The 13,003-nt window shown below is 41.1% G+C and overlaps 1 long non-coding RNA gene across 1 annotated transcript; it reads right to left on the bottom strand.

The window, feature by feature from the left end:
• Positions 1–9,835: 9,835 nt before the first annotated feature.
• Positions 9,836–11,145, bottom strand: LOC113018124 (uncharacterized). The gene is made up of 2 exons (XR_003271713.1): positions 10,715–11,145; positions 9,836–10,163 (listed from the first exon to the last, which is right to left on the bottom strand). It is a non-coding gene; the product is annotated as an uncharacterized LOC113018124 (long non-coding RNA).
• Positions 11,146–13,003: the final 1,858 nt, after the last annotated feature.

Raw genomic sequence — 13,003 nt, 5'->3', positions numbered from 1 at the left:
CAGTTTGTAGCACAGCTGATCTCTGTGACGCATCAACAGTAACAACAGTAGGGGTGGGCCATAGAAACGATATACGATAGAAACGATATAAATTTGGCCAAAGATAGAGATTGTGACTATACCGCATGTTGATGATGTCATCAAGCTGTGCCTGTTTTGGTCGAAAGCATCACAGCGGCTACAACCATTATCATCTGCAAATTATGGCGGGCGACAGTCACAGCAAAGAGATGAAGCACTTTTGAAATATCGGGAAAGCCAAAAACTGCGCTTCCTCCACCTCTGTAACATTGATTCATTAATGTTGAATTCTCTCGCAGCTGCTCTGTTCCCATGTTGTTGCAGTATATTAATAACTCACGTTAACTTTTATCGAGTGGAAAAAAAGTTGGCGTTCATCCTCCAGCTTCACTGTGCTAATGTTATGCTAACATAGCTGTGTCGCTAGCAGTCACGTAGCACAACATTATATACCAGGTAGTCCAACTTCAGTAACCCTGCAAACGCCACTGCTGTTTAGTTTTCTGTCTTCATTTATGTTGGAAGTGATAGCAGAGCTGTTTGAATTTGTTTCAAAAATCTCTGTCAGAACATGGTATGAAATGTTTAGGTGGAAACTAGCGAGCCAACTTCCTGTTAACTTCTAACTCCGTAAAATTTAATAAATTCTGTTTTCATGGATGCCTGGATGTTAAACTTAATTGTTACACCTGGTAAAGCAGCAACGCTGATGATTTTATTAAAGATGAAATAATTTAGACCGTTTTTAACTCTTAGTGTTCGTTTGACTTTGGGACCTGAAGCTGATGGAGTTTAGGACCCAGATTCCTCCGCGAAGCTCCTCACGACAGCCCTAATGCTCTGACAATCCATCAGTACCAAAGTTGTACTAAAACGTTTTTTAACAGATTTCTGCAGCCAAAATCAGTTCGAGGTCAGTAAGCACAACCAGAATTCATACATACATAAGGCACACTCTCGATTTTTGAGAATATTAAAGGATTTTAAGCCTTATAGTGTGGAAAATACGTTATACAGAACAAAAGAATATATCGCGATATATATCGTTATCGCACATGCTTCAAATTATATGGATTTTAGAGCATATCGCCCAGCCCTAAACAACAGGTTATTAAACACATCAGTTTGATCTACAGATCAGATCATACATCAGGTTTACTTCATGTAAAATAAACGTCTCACTCTATGAGCTCCATCAGTCTGTGTACCTCCTCATTGTCATTTCTGAGCAGAGTTTACCTGCACACTTCCTCATGTCTGACAGTGTCACAGTGTGTGTGTGTGCCAACATTAACCAGCTTATCATCAGCTCCTTGTGCTTCATGAATAACTCAGACTGACAGAGTGATGAACAGAGCACAGAGGGAGGCTCTGCTCTGGTCCATCAAGCAGGATTCACATAGTAACATGTTTTTCCTTTGAACACTTCATTGTGTTTAACTTGAAACAGATTAAAAAGTGTTCGATTGTGCACTTCACACAGTCCTGAGTCACAGAGGCTTAAATGTGTTTGATTCTGAGAGGCTTTACTCCTGCATCAACATCAAGTATATGTAGGATTTAAACCGCAGTGAGAACATCCTTAAATATTGATGGTGTGTGAGAGAGTCTGTATTTACTTCTGATTATCTCTGTTTGCAGTGACCCTGAACTGAGCTGGAGCAGCTTCATGTTGTTTTGACGTCACTCAGTAAAACCTGAATGTCGGCTTCTGAAGAACAAACTGGTTTCATCTGTTTCCAGTTAAAGGGACGATCATTGTTCCACCAGTGATGTTGGATCCAAAGTTTCATTCAGATCGTTTTAAACTGTTTATCAAAGACAAATGTTTGAGTGCAGAGTTACTGACTGATAACCAGAGTGGATTCAGCCAATCATCAAATCATCTCATTGGTTTTATTTTATGTAAATACAAACGTCTCACTTCCTGATCTGCTCATAAAGTTCCTAAAGACAAACTGTTAAAGGAGGAAACAGAGCAAACTTACAGCTTCTTCACACACCAACAACAAGCTGCACAGCTGCACACTAAACACAGACACACAGGTGATTCCTGGAAGGAGGCGGGGCTTCACCTGAAGCAGGACAGGTGGAGACTTGATAGGAATTTTCCCCGTACAGGGAGGAGGCTGATCTTCAGATGAGTTCCTGTTAAATCTGACGAAACAAAGTTAAAAGTGGACTCAGTCTTGTCTGATTTCACTCTGTTTTTCACTGAGCAGGTTTAAGTTTTATTAATGAAAATCAGCAGAGCTTGGTACTGATGGAAGACCCTCCTCTAATCGTTGTCATTCAGAGTGATCCAACCTGTTTGTGAATGCAGCTCACAGACTCTCCACATTTCCACACGACTTAACAGACTGATGGTGTTTTTCCTTCAAACAAACTTTACTGAGAACTCTCAGTGACACTCATGGACGCTCCAACAGAGTGAAGATGGTGATCAGGATGAAGAAGACTTTAGAGAGTTCTCAGAGCTGCTGAGCTTCTCACAGTGGAGACTCAAAGTCAGGACTTTAACCTTTTTAAGCATCTGTATTAAAGCAGATATAATATTAAACAGTGCTGTCATATACAGGCTCACCTCCAGGAATAAACATGCAGACACATAAACTTGTGTTCATGCTGACATTAAATAGGAACATACAAAATGATTTTATCAACTCTTACAGTTCAGATCAGGCAGAGTGGAGCTGTTTATAAAGACCAGTCAAACCTAAGATAAGATCATGAGAGGTGGAAACAAAATCCCCAAATGACTCGTTTGTATTTTAATGTCACAATAACTCATGTGTTGCTCACCTAAAGTATAGAAAATGAAAAAATCAATTGAGTTTAATGTCATCAAATTAATGTTGCAGTTCATTTTCACTGCAGTGAGATAAAAAGGTTTAGTATCTACGTGTTAGCTGGTGTTTGTTTGCTTACAGCTGTTCAGTTTTTAATGTTTGTCAACATCTACAAAGATTTTAGTTTTCTATTATAATCATGTAAAATACTATTCTCACCGAGAAAAAGCAACGATTGAATGTCACAGCTCAAAGTCTGACTTTTCCTACTAAAATAAAACGTGTGAGTGATACGTGTCAGGCACGCTGTCCACAGGGTTCATACACCTTTTTCAGGGTGAAATTCAAGTACTTTTTAAGCACTTTCAAGGTCCTTTTTCAAGCTTTTTTGTTCATCTCCCTTAAATAAACAGGCAGCCTGTAAGTATGAAATATTCATATACAAACACACATAAATGTGTGTACTGTCGCAGTGGCTGATTGTGCCCCACAGGCCTCAGTGTGAGCTTGAAGACATTTATAATCTTTAAGTAGTTTGATGTGTCGGTGCTGATGATAAACAGTTTGAATGAAACTTTGGTAGCACAGAAACAAGAGGCTATTCTTTGTGACCATATAGATCGGTCACATTACCGTTATTTCACCCAAAGGCACCAAGTTAATGCTCAAAGAAGCTGCAGCTGTACACACGAATATAAACAGTACTTGGTGACAACTTTGCTTTTAGCCTCTAACCCTCTGGGGTCCAGGCTGTAATTGGCCGTTTCTGACTACTTTTGATTTGTTCTCTAGATTTCACCTTTAAAACTGTTATTTTCTCATTTTGACAAACTGTAAATATGTAAATATTGTGCTTAAAACATGAGTAGAAAGTGATATTTTTGACTGTAAAAACCAGAAGCATGTTTAACAAATCATTTTCGTAACTTGAAATGCAAATAGAAATTGTGCATTTTTAAAAAATATGCACAAGTTTTGCAAACAACAAAGTTATTTGGTACTGTTGAGCTAAAAATGCAGCCGAGGCTCAGACGTTTTTCATATAACCATTTCAAACTATGTACAGAACAATCAGCTGTTCTGCATCAAAGAAGAAGACACACGAATGATTTATGCAACTCCAAAAAATAGTTTGTGTCACTGTGACACAGAGGAGAACAGCACAGGGATAAACCTGCAGGTCTGACAGCAGCTGTGTCAGCGCTTACACTGCAATCTGCCTTTGGTGGCTTTAAGGCAGCAAATGTGACATTCACTAGTAGAACTGACACACAAAACAACAACTACACACTAACTACACAAGACAACACACTAACCTGAGACTCCAAACACGGTAAACGTCACAAACCTCTCACCTATCAAATCTCTCTCTCTCTCTCTCTCTCTCTCTCTCTCTCTCTCTCTTCCCAAACAACCACATGCCACATGTTGCCATATCATTTTTTGATTGGTCCATTTTTCCACCAATAGGGAAGGAGTGTTTTTTCTTTTTTCACTCACAATCAAAGCGTGTTTGCTAGCGCTCTCCTTAGAAAACGCCGTTTTTACCGTTTCTTCCCGGAGGAAACGCCAGTTTTATTCAGAAAAAACATCAGTTTTACGAGGCCTATCAACACAATTTAAAAGCTGGTACATAGTTTGAAGTCCGCACGTTCGACCCAAGTTGAAATGGAGACTCTGGGTCCGTCGACCCCAGAGGGTTAATCAGAAAGCCTAAGTTAGCTAGTTATGGTAAATGGTCTGTATTTGTATAGCGCTTTACACTCTACACAATCATCCACCTATTCACACACACATTCACACACTGATAGTTATGTATCGGGCTAATGTTTAAAGCTTTCACTTGAGTAAATTAACTCATATCACTGCTAAGTGATGTTAGCTATGTTCACAGCATATTCCATAACAGCGCTGCCACACTGCATCACACTCAGTGCATTTCGATCATTGCTCCAGCGAGTTTGATAGCAACATAATAATCATAATTTTTTAAAAATAGCGTGTGTAACATACACATACTGGAAAATTATTTACTAGCACTCACCTATCATGACTGGAGAGCGCAAACTCCGCCATTTGTTCCATCAAACACTCATTAAAACAGCGACCTACAGGTATGTTAGCGCACTCATCCCCGACTGTCCGACGGAGGGGCGGGGTCACACGGTGAAACAGACGCAAGGCAGCCAGGCGGGGAAATTTTGCTTTTACATTTTGCGACTCATTTTATTTTTATATCTGACAAGAAAAGTATTCAACCAGATAGTTATTTGTGGTGAATGAAATACAGTTACACTTTTAAGCACCACATCTGAAATTCAAGCACTTTTCAAACCTTGAAAAGACAACATTCAAGGATTTTCACGGATTTCAAGCACCCGTATGAACCCTGTGTCCGTCTCAGCTGAGTACATCAGTTTTGTTAAGTGCTATAAATAAATAAATAGATCAAATAAAGTAGCAACATCCTGAGATCTCGGTGTTAGAAAAACTGAATCCTTTTAGAGGTGAATCGTTGTATCTACAGCCTCCAAGGAAACCGGTGACTTCACTTGTAATTAAGCACATATTTCAATCAACTGATGGTTCCTGTATCACATCTGTACAAAATGCAATAAAAGTCTAATTTTGCTGTGGTCTTTGTCTCCACATATCTTACATCTGTGCAGTTCTTATTGGCCATAACAAAATACATTTGAGTGCAAAGGAACCATGGAAAGTGTCTCACATGGTGTGTTAGCTGAAACTAACAACACAAGTTAGCCCAGGGAGCACATGTGGATACGCTAGCATCCATTCACAGGCTAACACAGCTAAGAAATCATTAGCAGCTTCTACAATCACATTTCCAACAAAACGTCGTATCCTGACTGGTTTTAGAAGTCAGACACCGGACTGTGAACCACAATTCAATTTGCAAATAAACGAGATTCACCAGGATCTTCTTCACAGAATAAACTCTGTGGTTCAACACGTTACTGGACAGAAACTTTGACAACAGCTTTGTGCATCTACAAAACAAAATCAGTGCCTCGTTTCATGGAGCTAAAGAAACACAGGCTCTATATACAGAGAAACTCACCCTGCTCCATGCAGACAGATGCAGTGAAACCATGAGCAGCACTACGGTGCATTCATGGTGCATGGGGAAACTCACTGCTCTACAAAAAGTAACATTTAAAATAAAATAACCAGAGATTACACTCTCCCTCTCTAAACAGCATGAGTCCCTTCATGCATCGTTGACCAACGTGGACGTGGTGGAGTAACAGTTGTGGAGAATGCAACAGCTGAAGTTTGAGAAAAGGAGCTAATAGCCAAGGTCAGCGGCTCTCCTACTTCCTCATAAGGAAACTTCTCAGGTGGATGTCTTTCTCTGTCAGAGCGCCTCCACCTTACTGGCTGTGGTGCAGTGAGATCTGAGTCAGTCTTGGTAGGAGTCAAGTCAGGTTCATCAATCACAACATGGTCTGAAGACCAAGCACCTGAGTGAACATAGTCAACACGACTTGTGCCAAAGACTTCAGGTGTGTCAGGTTGGTGGGTTTGCCAACCAGGTAAGGACATTTCTGGTATAACAGTGTCAGAGAAGTTCTGACGTGCACTGTTGGGCTTCCTGTTAGACTCTCTTGGTAAACCTCAGAGCCTGACGTCTACAAACCAACTGTCCTTTGACATTTTTAGATGTGGGGTCAAAAGCAGAGCTGATCGAGGATTTCAGTGATGGCTCCAAATATCTAACCTGCACTTTTACATAGCAGCTGCTCCGTCTGTCAGTAATTTAAAAACTTTTAATAAGCTGCTGTTTCTCACTGACCGTCAGCTGTAGCTGAGCAGGATATCATTGCATTTGAATCCTCCTCGCTCTCTTTAACCCGAGTTCCTTCTGATTGGTTTCCTGGTTCTACAAAGAGAGTCTGCTGCCTGAGGGCCCCAGCTCCTCCTCCACCTACTGCTGTGGACATTTACAAAACGTCAATCCAAGAAAAATTGTCTGGTTTGTAATAGATAGTCATTTTTTATTAGAGTCTACAGCAGGAACCAACCTGAACCTTGTTATGAGCTGAATCAGTGCTGGACTGTAGAAATGCTGTTTCAGTGGCTGCTGCAGGAACTAACATGGAAACGTGTTCAGCAGCTTTCCAGCTCTAATATAGGAAACACAAGATCAGAGTTTGGACACACTGGAACCAAACAGTTTTGTCTCGGACTTTTATTTCAGCATCATCGTTTGGGTTGAATTAAAACCTTTCAGCAACGCTAACCAGACTTTACGAGGTAAACATGTATCTCCAAGAATGTCTTGCTAAGAGTCGCGTGTTCTGGGAAACAACACACAAATCAGTGGCGTCAATAAGGTTGTGTTTCATGTAATACTCTAGACTTTACTGTGAGACCATCACTAACATGCAGACGTCACAAAGTTGTTCACGGATCACATTAATCCAGAGTCACAGACATGCAGAGACACTTCCAGGTATAACATATATAATCCACACAGTCAGTCACAGCTGAGCTCTTTACTGAAGTCAGCATCAGCTCTCTGCTCGCTCTCACATCATATTCATGACAATCAGACGTGTTTCAATGATGCTGCTGTTTTCAGCCAAGCACACAGTCTCCATGGAAGTTTAAACTGGAAACACTGGTAACTGCAGCAGAGTTTCATTTGGAGCAGACCTGATCTTTGTGACGCATCAACATGTCAACACAGTATTTAACAGAACTGCAGTTTGCATCAGATCATACATCAGACTGACCACGTTTGTAATTTCATCAAACCTGCCATTAACATATTCAACAGTACTTACACTATCTTAAACATGTTTTCTTTTTAAAATGTTTGCATATTTATTAAATATAAACTGTGCAGTATTTCATTGATGGAGGCCAAGAAAACACAGTTACAGGAGAAATGTATTTAAGCTTGAAATTTAGCTGCACTCAGTAGAATTGAGCCAACTGGTTGTCTTCATTTTCAGTTCTGATGAGCTCACATGTTTAAGATCATCAGTTTAAAAAACCATAAGGCCGTGGATCCTTAAGGGTTTTATGGTTTGAGTTTACAGTGAGAGGTGTTGATAATGATGTTGGCTGTTTTCAAGTTGAACAATCTTCCAGGGAAGAACATTTAAACCCATTTCCTGTATATTCCAGCACATGAAATAAAATAATGTTTTGTGTTTCCACTCCGGAGTGGGGCGGGTGGAGGTCTGCCCACAGCGGTCATGTCAGTGGGAGGATCCGGGGGTTTCTCTGTCAATGTCACGTTCCCATGGCAGCGTGCTTGCTCAGATCTGAAGTGTTATGGTCCTGGGTGGGTGGCCCAGTGTTTTTTGAGTTTTGTACTTTTGGTTCCTTCTCATGGTTCCTTAGTTTTTTAGTGTTTCCTGAGTTCTAGTTTTAGGGTTTGTTATGTGGCTTCCTTCTGCATTTCCTGTTTTATTGTGAAGGTCTGTGTCTTATGCCAGAGTGTTCAGTTTGCGTTTCCCCTGTCTCGTCTTGTCAATCAGAATCGGCCGTGCCTCCCTCCTGTGTGTAGTTTCCCCTCTGTGTATTTATAGTGTGTGTTGTCTCGTGTTCGTCGCTGGTTCGTCTGTGTCGTCTCCTTCACGTCTCCCTGCATATCTTTCTAAGGATTTCAGGTTTGAGGTTAGTTTTGTTTAGTGATGGGTAGATGAGGCTTCGTGAAGCGTTTCAGCACATTCCCCAAACAGTACCGATACTGTGTCGACACAGTGTTGCTGTTTTGCTCCATACTGACACCTGCTGGACTTTAAATATCATTGCAGGCAACTTACTTGAGACTCAACAGACACCTAGTCATACTTGTTTACACTGTAAGGTACAGTGGAACCCCGACTTACCAAATTAATTCGTTCCCGAGGGTCTTTCGTAAGTCGAACATTTTCGTAAGTGGAACATTTTTGTAAGTCGAAGCACCCATTGCGCGTTTCGAGTGAGGCGATGCTGAATGATAGGCTATAGGCTAACAACAATACTCTAACTAGAACAACAATACATCAGTGGAACAGCGATGCGCAAGTACGGAAGCCAAGGGGTTGTCTCCGAAAACATTAGAGCACTTTTGCAAACATGTGATGTCTTCAGGGGCGGATCTAGAAGGGTGGCATGCATGCCACCCTTCTAGATCCGCCCCTGAAGACATGGGGTGGCAAGTGCCACCCCAAAATGATCTCTTGCCACCCCAAGTGCCACCCCAGTTTTGCATATGACGGTGTTGTTTATTAAAATAAGATCGCATTAACAGTTTGAGCGTAGTTACAGTCAGCAGTGAATATAAATGCTAAAACTGAATATATTCCCCGGAAAACAACCCTCATAGGAGCAGGCCAGCAAGTCTCGCACCAGTTGTGACATCACATCCTGTGTCGTGCGACACAGTCGTTGTGGTGCGTTGGTCAGTATCGCTTAATTTTTGTAACTTGATCCATTGTGCTGTGGTCGTTGCAATTTTCCCACCATTTTAATGATGATCCTGCACCGAAGCTCAGAGACACACGAACACACAGAGTGAGATGTTGAAGTAGTTTGAAAATGTGAATTTGTGGAGAGAACTTTGCAAAAAACACCCTCAACAAAGTCGTGGCTTCCAGGTTTGGCTTCTCCTTATCAGCTCGTGTGACGTGAGCATAAGTCTTTGCACAGATAATGTTCATATGTGGATTCCAGGTTTTCTGGAGTTAATTGTGAAAGCAAACATTAGTTCACAGTGATGTTAATTAAGGCCCAAAGTTTAGGAACGAACGTCAGCACTTCACTAATGAATGTAATGCCGATTCATGTGCTTGTTTTGTAATGTGCATGTTGTGCGTTGTGTAACACTGGTGGTGCAATACTAGACCTGTTAGTGCTACTTCTTGCCTTCTTTGCATGTAGTGCGGGCAGTATAGTTACCTTTAACCACAGTACGCGGACAGAAGGGAAATATGGACCAGATCAGACAGGTTCTAGATTCGTAGGAGCCAAGGGTGTATGACAACAGAGGACTTGTACACAGTAGGTGTAGAAAACACAATTGCATTTATTAGCAATTATTAAAGTTGTGCACATTTAACAAAAGTAGAGCGCGCTTCTTGAAAACAAAATAAAATAAACCCCACAAATGGTCGACCTAAGGATATATTGTCTTTTGTGTCTTTTTTAAAGTCAATTTCAGTCTTTCAATGTTCAGTAGTCATTCAGTGTGTTTGTAACCAGTCGGGTTACAATCTACCAGTTCATCCGGCTCTTTGGGCTGGGCTCGCCATCCAGTACTGGAAAAGGGATCCTCGATTCTTCTCAGGTCCTCAAAACCAATCCAACCCAAATAAGCAAAGGAAAAAACCTGACCTGGGGACCAGGCCAGAACACAGTAGTTCAACATTTAAGCTATCATGCCTGTAACTTATTATTACTACTGGTTGCTTGTAGTGCTTCTAAATTTTCTTCAAAATATTCTATGTTGTACAACAAATTATTCTCATTTCAAAGGGAAAAAGTGCATAGGAAACACACATTTAAAACAATACAAAATAGCTCAGCAGCGCATTAAAAATACACATTGGCTTGAGACTTATCAAGTTTGAGCTAAGTACAGTGCAGGTGAAGGCACTTAATTTCACGTTGCTAATACTTAATTGTGCAGAACTATAATTAGCACCATGAGAAAAGTGAACATGTGCTAACATAACGTCGCACAAAACCATACATTATACATCAATACCACAGTAATGTGACATAAACCTTTAAAGAACATCTCGTATGCAGTGCAGCAGACTCAGTGCTAATTGCTTTAGCCTCAGAAAAGGCACTTTCATTGCAAAATGGCTAACAGAAGTTAGCATCGGAGCTAGCGGCAAGTAGCATGCTATGCTAGCGCACGTGTACTGCCTGGGACTTACCATGCAAAGCAACAAATGCTACACGGGGCTTCACAGTGCTCACGTTGGCTCACGGCCTCTGGAATACAGTATCACTCTTATTATTCTCGCCGAAAAAAGGACTTTCACTATCCAGCTAGCTTCTTCGCCGCACGGGTAAACTGCTCTTTCACCGTCTGTGTCTCTGGCGTATCTTACTGGCACACGAAGGCACGCACAGGTGTCTCAGCAGCGCACAGACTGGGGGGAGGGTCAGACCGGCCAATGATTGGTCGCTCAGTGGATCTGACAAACACACTCTACAGGACTAAGTCCTGCCCCCACACCATCTATATACCACATATACATATGTACATATTAAACTTATGTTTACATGCTTTTTATCAGTATTTATTATAATTAATTTTGTTTTTATCAATATTTATTCCCATCGTGAGAGTATGAATATTTATACTTTTAATCCTGTTTTTAACACTGGGTTACACTTGCTATTTCCCATATTCTTTGGCACTGATAGATGAAGAGTCTCAGGCAGGACCGAGGCTGCCAGCTGCTGACAGTGAGCAGGGAGAGAGCAGCAGAAGCTGGGCAAGAGCAGGGCACCTTCAGCCCCCTTCATCAGTCAGAAATCATTTGGGTGTCTGTGTGAAATGTCTGATTTTTAAAATCTTTTTGTAGACATATTTATTAAATGTTTAACAATTATATAGAAGAAAGACAATGTAAAGAACAAAACATGACAAAACAAAAATGAGTTGAAGTTATGAACTGTTTCTGAGAGACAAATAACACCAGGATCCTTTTTGTGTAGCTGACAGCTGGTAACTGTGCAGGGGCGGGTCTAGCAAAGTGTTGCCAGGGGGGCAGGTAGGGCATTAACAGGGAGAGGGGGGCACAAAGACATACTTTTCTTTCTTGTTCTCATTTAAAATGTCTCACTTTTAATAAATAATTATCTGAATCTTACAACAAACGTTTTCATCTGATGTAAAATGTATAGAAATCCATTATTGTACATAGTCATTTTTTAGGGTCCCATCATAATTTCTTCAGAAGTAAGTACTGCATATGATGCCAGTGTTTCCCACATTTTCTAGATTCTGCACCAGTACTGTGTGTAAAATGCATCAAAAAGTCAGTTTGATTCTTTCTCAGCTGTCTTTCTGTCTCCTTTCACTTTTTAAAGGTTGCCATGTTAGAAAACATATTTTGCCCTGCCGTGCTGTTTATTGATGTGGCAAATGAAAGGTTTATGAAAACATATCTAAATCTGTCATCAGTAATCAGCAATGATCATGTCTCACCTCTAGTCTCTGTCTTAATGTCAGGTTTCCACCGTGTGTTGTAGATGTTCAGGAGGTTAACTCGACCAACAGTCTACTTCCTGTTTAGAATACCAGGACAGGGAGGATGGTGCAGGTTTAAGTTTATTAGACTGATGCATGTATACCAACAAGACAGCGTCCATCACTGTGACAACAGCGTTTGTTTTCATTCAAAGGCTTCATGGTTTTTCCTTTAATACCTGGTGGGCCGGTCTCCAGTCAAAATGCCCGGGACCATTTTTTTCTCCCAGTCCAGCCCTGGTCAGGAGTCACAGTCAAGTGTGAGCTGCATGGCCCCTCTGTGAACATTGTGGCTTTCCTAATGGCCCCTGTTGAGTCTAATTGTTGAATGTGTTTCTTAAATTTTACAGGTCTTAGTTCAATCTGTAGGATCAAGACATTCCTTTGATCCTGACCACCTCTCCAGCCACTCTGTGCTGGGGGAGGATTATTGTCGACACATCTCTTGTGAAGATTCTGTTTCTTGTGTGGTCAGCTTCCTGCCCTTTAGTGGCTTCACTGTGTTGTGCACGGTGCACAACCAACCAAGCTGAGATAAACAGTCTGGAGCCCATTTAGTGCTTCATATGAAAGTGTGAGGATTTGAAAGCAAATCTAAAATCAAGCAGGAGTCAGTGTGAGAATGATTTGTGCTTTTCCTCAGTCAGATGCTGGGAGTTTCAGTTCATCCATGTTCAGCGTGCTGTGCTTTGTGTAACAGGAGAATATGACAGTATAAATCAAGTCTTCATGTCACTGAAAGCCTCCACAGTCTGCTATGGAGGTGCATCAGTTTGGATTTACAAGAAGAACATTTCTTAAACCTGCCACAAGATGGCGCTCCAACAGAAGGGATGTCCACAGTGTAACACAGACACACACATACTGTGTGAATGTGTGAGTGAATGGGCTTTCAACACAAGGCTTCTGCTGCTACCTTTAATGACATAATTAGCTAACAAGAACAAACTGTTAATTACCACCA

This window comes from Astatotilapia calliptera, unplaced genomic scaffold (genome assembly GCF_900246225.1).
Source record: "Astatotilapia calliptera unplaced genomic scaffold, fAstCal1.2 U_scaffold_40, whole genome shotgun sequence".
NCBI classification, from domain to species: Eukaryota; Metazoa; Chordata; class Actinopteri; order Cichliformes; family Cichlidae; genus Astatotilapia; species Astatotilapia calliptera.
This window is presented reverse-complemented; position numbering and strand designations above follow the sequence as displayed.